This window comes from Oncorhynchus mykiss, chromosome 26 (assembly GCF_013265735.2).
Source record: "Oncorhynchus mykiss isolate Arlee chromosome 26, USDA_OmykA_1.1, whole genome shotgun sequence".
Lineage (NCBI taxonomy): Eukaryota > Metazoa > Chordata > Actinopteri > Salmoniformes > Salmonidae > Oncorhynchus > Oncorhynchus mykiss.
This window is the reverse complement of record NC_048590.1, coordinates 2,919,460-2,927,930: the sequence shown is the minus strand read 5'-3', so window position 1 is coordinate 2,927,930 and position 8,471 is coordinate 2,919,460.

The window sequence follows — 8,471 nt, the reverse complement described above, 5'->3', positions numbered from 1 at the left end:
TGCCATATAGTGGACCCCATATTTCACTGCCATGTAGTGGACCCCATTCTTCACTGCCATATAGTGGACCCCATACTTCACTGCCATATAGTGGACCCCATACTTCACTGCCATATAGTGGACCCCATACTTCACTGCCGTATAGTGGACCCCACACTGCCGTATAGTGGACCCATATAGCGGACCCCACACTGCCATATAGTGGACCCCACACTGCCATATAGTGGACCCCACACTGCCATATAGTGGACCCATATAGCGGACCCCACAATGCCATATAGTGGACCCCACACTGCCATATAGTGGATCCCACACTGCCATATAGTGGACCCCACACTGCCATATAGTGGACCCCACACTGCCATATAGTGGACCCATATAGCGGACCCCACAATGCCATATAGTGGACCCCACACTGCCATATAGTGGATCCCACACTGCCATATAGTGGACCCCACACTGCCATATACTGGACCTCACACTGCCATATAGTGGACCCCACACTGCCATATAGTGGACCCCACACTGCCATATAGTGGACCCCATACTTCACTGCCATATAGTGGACCCCACACTGCCATATAGTGGACCCCACACTGCCATATAGTGGACCCCACACTGCCATATAGTGGACCCCACACTGCCGTATAGTGGACCCCACACTGCCATATAGTGGACCCCACACTGCCATATAGTGGACCCCACACTGCCATATAGTGGACCCCACACTGCCATATAGTGGACCCCATACTTCACTGCCGTATAGTGGACCCCACACTGCCGTATAGTGGACCCATATAGCGGACCCCACACTGCCATATAGTGGACCCCACACTGCCATATAGTGGATCCCACACTGCCATATAGTGGACCCCACACTGCCATATAGTGGACCCCACACTGCCATATAGTGGACCCATATAGCGGACCCCACACTGCCATATAGTGGATCCCACACTGCCATATAGTGGACCCCACACTGCCATATACTGGACCTCACACTGCCATATAGTGGACCCCACACTGCCATATAGTGGACCCCACACTTCCATATAGTGGACCCCTTACTTCACTGCCATATAGTGGACCCCACACTGCCATATAGTGGACCCCACACTGCCATATAGTGGACCCCACACTGCCGTATAGTGGACAACACACTGCCATATAGTGGAGCAGCAGTATAGAGCTGATCAGTGTATTAGAGGAGGAGGAGGCAGCAGTATAGAGCTGATCAGTGTATTAGAGGAGGAGGAGCCAGCAGTATAGAGCTGACCAGTGTATTAGAGGAGGAGGAGGCAGCAGTATAGAGCTGATCAGTGTAGTAGAGGAGGAGGAGGCAGCAGTATAGAACTGATCAGTGTATTAGAGGAGGAGGAGGAGGAGGAGGAGGAGGCAGCAGTATAGAGCTGATCAGTGTATTAGAGGAGGAGGCAGTATAGAGCTGATCAGTGTATTAGAGGAGGAGGCAGTATAGAGCTGATCAGTGTTAGAGGAGGAGGAGGAGGCAGCAGTATAGAGCTGATCAGTTTATTAGAGGAGGAGGAGGAGGCAGCAGTATAGAGCTGATCAGTGTATTAGAGGAGGGGGCGGCAGTATAGAGCTGATCAGTGTATTAGAGGAGGAGGCAGTATAGAGCTGATCAGTGTATTAGAGGAGGAGGCAGTATAGAGCTGATCAGTGTTAGAGGAGGAGGAGGAGGCAGCAGTATAGAGCTGATCAGTGTATTAGAGGAGGAGGCAGTATAGAGCTGATCAGTGTATTAGAGGAGGAGGCAGTATAGAGCTGATCAGTGTTAGAGGAGGAGGAGGAGGCAGCAGTATAGAGCTGATCAGTGTATTAGAGGAGGAGGCAGCAGTATAGAGCTGATCAGTGTATTCGAGGAGGAGGAGGCAGCAGTATAGAGCTGATCAGTGTATTAGAGGAGGAGGGGGCAGCAATATAGAGCTGATCAGAGTATTAGAGGAGGGGGGGGGCAGCAGTATAGAGCTGATCAGTGTATTATAGGAGGAGGCAGTATAGAGCTGATCAGTGTATTAGAGGAGGAGGCAGTATAGAGCTGACCAGTGTTAGAGGAGGAGGAGGAGGCAGCAGTATAGAGCTGATCAGTGTATTAGAGGAGGAGGCAGCAGTATAGAGCTGATCAGTGTATTAGAGGAGGAGGAGGCAGCAGTATAGAGCTGATCAGTGTATTAGAGGAGGAGGGGGCAGCAATATAGAGCTGATCAGAGTATTAGAGGAGGGGGGGCAGCAGTATAGAGCTGATCAGTGTATTAGAGGAGGGGGCAGCAGTATAGAGCTGATCAGTGTATTAGAGGAGGAGGAGGCAGCAGTATAGAGCTGATCAGTGTAGTAGAGGAGGAGGAGGCAGCAGTATAGAGCTGACCAGTGTATTATAGGGGGCAGCAGTATAGAGCTGACCAGTGTATTAGAGGAGGAGGAGGCAGCAGTATAGAGCTGATCAGTGTAGTAGAGGAGGAGGAGGCAGCAGTATAGAGCTGATCAGTGTAGTAGAGGAGGAGGAGGCAGCAGTATAGACCTGATCAGTGTATTAGAGGGGGCAGCAGTATAGAGCTGACCAGTGTATTAGAGGAGGAGGGGGCAGCAGTATAGAGCTGATCAGTGTATTAGAGGAGGGGGCAGCAGTATAGAGCTGATCAGTGTATTAGAGGAGGAGGAGGCAGCAGTATAGAGCTGATCAGTGTAGTAGAGGAGGAGGAGGCAGCAGTATAGAGCTGACCAGTGTATTATAGGGGGCAGCAGTATAGAGCTGACCAGTGTATTAGAGGAGGAGTAGGCAGCAGTATAGAGCTGATCAGTGTAGTAGAGGAGGAGGAGGCAGCAGTATAGAGCTGATCAGTGTATTAGAGGAGGAGGAGGCAGCAGTATAGAGCTCATCAGTGTATTAGAGGGGGCAGCAGTATAGAGTTGATCAGTGTATTAGAGGAGGGGGCAGCAGTATAGAGCTGATCAGTGTATTAGAGGAGGGGGCAGCAGTATAGAGCTGGTTAGTGTATTAGAGGAGGAGGAGGCAGCAGTATAGAGCTGATCAGTGTAGTAGAGGAGGAGGAGGCAGCAGTATAGAGCTGATCAGTGTATTAGAGGAGGAGGAGGCAGCAGTATAGAGCTCATCAGTGTATTAGAGGAGGAGGAGGCAGCAGTATAGAGCTGATCAGTGTATTAGAGGAGGAGGAGGCAGCAGTATAGAGCTGATCAGTGTATTAGAGGAGGAGGGGGCAGCAGTATAGAGCTGATCAGTTTATTAGAGGAGGAGGCAGCAGTATAGAGCTGATCAGTGTATTAGAGGAGGAGGGGGCAGCAGTATAGAGCTGATCAGTGTATTAGAGGAGGAGGAGGCAGCAGTATAGAGCTGATCAGTGTATTAGAGGAGGAGGAGGCAGCAGTATAGAGCTGATCAGTTTATTAGAGGAGGAGGAGGAGGCAGCAGTATAGAGCTGATCAGTGTATTATAGGAGGAGGAGGCAGCAGTATAGAGCTGATCAGTGTATTAGAGGAGGAGGAGGCAGCAGTATAGAGCTGATCAGTGTATTAGAGGGGGAGGGAGCAGCAGTATAGAGCTGATCAGTGTATTAGAGGAGGAGGAGGCAGTATAGAGCTGGTTAGTGTATTAGAGGAGGAGGAGGAGGCAGCAGTATAGAGCTGATCAGTGTATTAGAAGAGGAGGGGGCAGCAGTATAGAGCTGATCAGTGTATTAGAGAAGGAGGAGGCAGCAGTATAGAGCTGATCAGTGTATTAGAGGAGGAGGAGGCAGCAGTATAGAGCTGATCAGTGTATTAGAAGAGGAGGGGGCAGCAGTATAGAGCTGATCAGTGTATTAGAGGAGGAGGAGGCAGCAGTATAGAGCTGATCAGTGTATTAGAAGAGGAGGAGGCAGCAGTATAGAGCTGATCAGTGTATTAGAGGAGGAGGAGGCAAGGCCTGCTGTGAGACATCAGATATCAGACATCAGAGAGAGCAGAGATAGAACAGGCCCACACACACACACACACACACACACACACACAACAGGCCTACACTAACAAACACACACACACACACACCAGGCTAACACACACACACACACACACACACACACACACCAGGCTAACACACACACACACACCAGGCTAACACACACACACGTACACTCACCCAGCCACACAGCGGTCCTAGTTGAAATAGTAAAGATGTAATCCAGAAGAAGCCCTCAGTGGTGTTGCTGAATATCATTATGGACTTGTTCCTCTTTATGGAACTACTGGCCCAAACACACACGTGGTTTTGATGTGTCCTTATCAATGTGGTTTTGATGTGTCCTTATCAATGTGGTTTTGATGTGTCCTTATAAATGTGGTTTTGATGTGTCCTTATAAATGTGGTTTTGATGTGTCCTTATCAATGTGGTTTTGATGTGTCCTTATCAATGTGGTTTTTATATGTCCTTATCAATGTGGTTTTTATATGTCCTTATCAATGTGGTTTTGATGTGTCCTTATCAATGTGGTTTTTATGTGTCCTTATCAATGTGGTTTTTATATGTCCTTATCAATGTGGTTTTGATGTGTCCTTATAAATGTGGTGTTTATGTGTCCTTATCAATGTGGTTTTGATGTGTCCTTATCAATGTGGTTTTTATGTGTCCTTATCAATGTGGTTTTGATGTGTCCTTATCAATGTGGTTTTGATGTGTCCTTATCAATGTGGTTTTTATGTGTCCTTATAAATGTGGTGTTTATGTGTCCTTATCAATGTCGTTTTTATGTGTCCTTATAGATGTGGTTTTGATGTGTCCTTATCAATGTGGTTTTGATGTGTCCTTATAGATGTGGTTTTGATGTGTCCTTATCAATGTGGTTTTTATGTGTCCTTATCAATGTGGTTTTTATGTGTCCTTATCAATGTGGTTTTGATGTGTCCTTATCAATGTGGTTTTGATGTGTCCTTATCAATGTGGTTTTTATATGTCCTTATAAATGTGGTTTTTATGTGTCCTTATAAATGTGGTTTTTATGTGTCCTTATAAATGTGGTTTTTATGTGTCCTTATCAATGTGGTTTTTATGTGTCCTTATCAATGTGGTTTTGATGTGTCCTTATCAATGTGGTTTTGATGTGTCCTTATCAATGTGGTTTTTATATGTCCTTATAAATGTGGTTTTGATGTGTCCTTATCAATGTGGTTTTGATGTGTCCTTATCAATGTGGTTTTTATGTGTCCTTATCAATGTGGTTTTGATGTGTCCTTATCAATGTGGTTTTTATGTGTCCTTATCAATGTGGTTTTGATATGTCCTTATAAATGTGGTGTTTATGTGTCCTTATCAATGTGGTTTTTATGTGTCCTTATCAATGTGGTTTTTATGTGTCCTTATAAATGTGGTTTTTATGTGTCGTTACACATTTTAAAAAAAATGTATTTAAACATTATTTTTATGATGCAAGTCATTATTTACAATGACGGTCTACCCCGGCCAAACACTAACCAGGACGACGCTGGGCCAATTGTGCACCACCCTATGGGACTCCCAGTCACTGCCGGTTGTGATACAGCCTGGAATTGAACCAGGGTCTGTAGTGACGCCTCTAGCACTGAGATGCAGTGCCTTAGACCGCTGTGATACAGCCTGGAATCGAACCAGGGTCTGTAGTACCTTAGACCACTGTGATACAGCCCGGGATTGAACCAGGGTCTGTAGTGACGCCTCTAGCACCTAGATGCAGTGCCGTAGACCGTTGTGATACAGCCTGGAATTGAACCAGGGTCTGTAGTGACGCCTCTAGCAGTGAGATGCAGTGCCTTAGACCGCTGTGATACAGCCTGGAATTGAACCAGGGTCTGTAGTACCTTAGACCACTGTGATACAGCCCGGGATTGAACCAGGGTCTGTAGTACCTTAGTCCCCTCAGGAGCCCCTAAATGTGGTTTAATGTGTCGTGATAAACGTGTAGGTCGCTAGTCAGTTTTGCAGAGGGGCAGCTGGTACTGTTGATGACGACATGGAAATGTAGGTGTGGGTGTGAACTGTGTGTGTGTGGGTGGGTGGGTGGGGGGGTCATCAGAGAGAGCAGAGATAGAACAGGCCCACACACACACACACCAGGCACACACACACACACATACACACACACACCAGGCCCACACTAACACACACCAGGCACACACACCAGGCACAAACATCACTAACACACAAACATCACTAAACACACACATCACTAACACACACACACACAGTGGCCATGAACTGAGCTCTACATGAGTGATGTCATACTAACTAGGCAGCACAGCTCTTATATCTCATTACGGCCTGATTATCGATTACCATAGTAACCCCTTACTGTTAGGGAACACCAGGAGGTTTCCATATGCTGGGTTCTCTACCTCAGTCTCAGTATCTCAGACCCTGTCCACTACATTGAAGTGTTGGTTCTCTACCTCAGTCTCAGTATCTCAGACCCTGTCCACTACATTGAAGTGTTGGTTCTCTACCTCAGTCTCAGTATCTCAGACACTGTCCACTACATTGAAGTGTTGGGTTCTCTACCTCAGTATCTCAGACCCTGTCCACTACATTGAAGTGTTGGGTTCTCTACCTCAGTCTCAGTATCTCAGACCCTGTCCACTACATTGAAGTGTTGGGTTCTCTACCTCAGTATCTCAGACCCTGTCCACTACATTGAAGTGTTGGGTTCTCTACCTCAGTATCTCAGACCCTGTCCACTACATTGAAGTGTTGGGTTCTCTACCTCAGTATCTCAGACCCTGTCCACTACATTGAAGTGTTGGGTTCTCTACCTCAGTATCTCAGACCCTGTCCACTACATTGAAGTGTTGGGTTCTCTACCTCAGTATCTCAGACCCTGTCCACTACATTGAAGTGTTGGGTTCTCTACCTCAGTCTCAGTATCTCAGACCCTGTCCACTACATTGAAGTGTTGGTTCTCTACCTCAGTCTCAGTATCTCAGACCCTGTCCACTACATTGAAGTGTTGGGTTCTCTACCTCAGTCTCAGTATCTCAGACACTGTCCACTACATTGAAGTGTTGGGTTCTCTACCTCAGTATCTCAGACACTGTCCACTACATTGAAGTGTTGGGTTCTCTACCTCAGTATCTCAGACACTGTCCACTACATTGAAGTGTTGGGTTCTCTACCTCAGTCTCAGTATCTCAGACACTGTCCACTACATTGAAGTGTTGGGTTCTCTACCTCAGTCTCAGTATCTCAGACACTGTCCACTACATTGAAGTGTTGGGTTCTCTACCTCAGTATCTCAGACACTGTCCACTACATTGAAGTGTTGGGTTCTCTACCTCAGTATCTCAGACACTGTCCACTACATTGAAGTGTTGGGTTCTCTACCTCAGTATCTCAGACACTGTCCACTACATTGAAGTGTTGGGTTCTCTACCTCAGTCTCAGTATCTCAGACACTGTCCACTACATTGAAGTGTTGGGTTCTCTACCTCAGTATCGCAGACACTGTCCACTACATTGAAGTGTTGGGTTCTCTACCTCAGTATCTCAGACACTGTCCACTACATTGAAGTGTTGGGTTCTCTACCTCAGTATCTCAGACACTGTCCACTACATTGAAGTGTTGGGTTCTCTACCTCAGTATCTCAGACACTGTCCACTACATTGAAGTATTGGGTTCTCTACCTCAGTCTCAGTATCTCAGACACTGTCCACTACATTGAAGTGTTGGGTTCTCTACCTCAGTATGTCAGACACTGTCCACTACATTGAAGTGTTGGGTTCTCTACCTCACAGTATCTCAGACTTGTTTTCTTCCATTGATTATCTTTTCCATTCTATATTCTGACTAGTTTGTTTCTTTCCCTGCCGTGCTGTGGCACCACAATGTCTGAGACAGATTAGGTAGGACGCCATTGGGACCTCTGAATAGATGGGACAGATTAGGTAGGGCCCCATTGGGACCTCTAAATAGATGGGACAGATTAGGTAGGGCCCCATTTGGGACCTCTGAATAGATGGGACAGATTAGGTAGGGCCCCATTTGGGACCTCTGAATAGATGGGACAGATTAGGTAGGGCCCCATTTGGGACCTCTGAATAGATGGGACAGATTAGGTAGGGCCCCATTGGGACCTCTAAATAGATGGGACAGATTAGGTAGGATGCCATTGGGACCTCTGAATAGATGGGACAGATTAGGTAGAGCCCCATTGGGACCTCTGAATGTCTGGGACAGATTAGGTAGGGCCCCATTGGGACCTCTGAATAGATGGGACAGATTAGGTAGGGCCCCATTGGGACCTCTGAATGTCTGGGACAGATTAGGTAGGGCCCCATTGGGACCTCTGAATAGATGGGACAGATTAGGTAGGGCCCCATTGGAACCTCTGAATGTCTGGGACAGATTAGGTAGGGCGCAATTGGGACCTCTGAATAGATGGGACAGATTAGGTAGGACGCCATTGGGACCTCTGAATAGATGGGACAGATTAG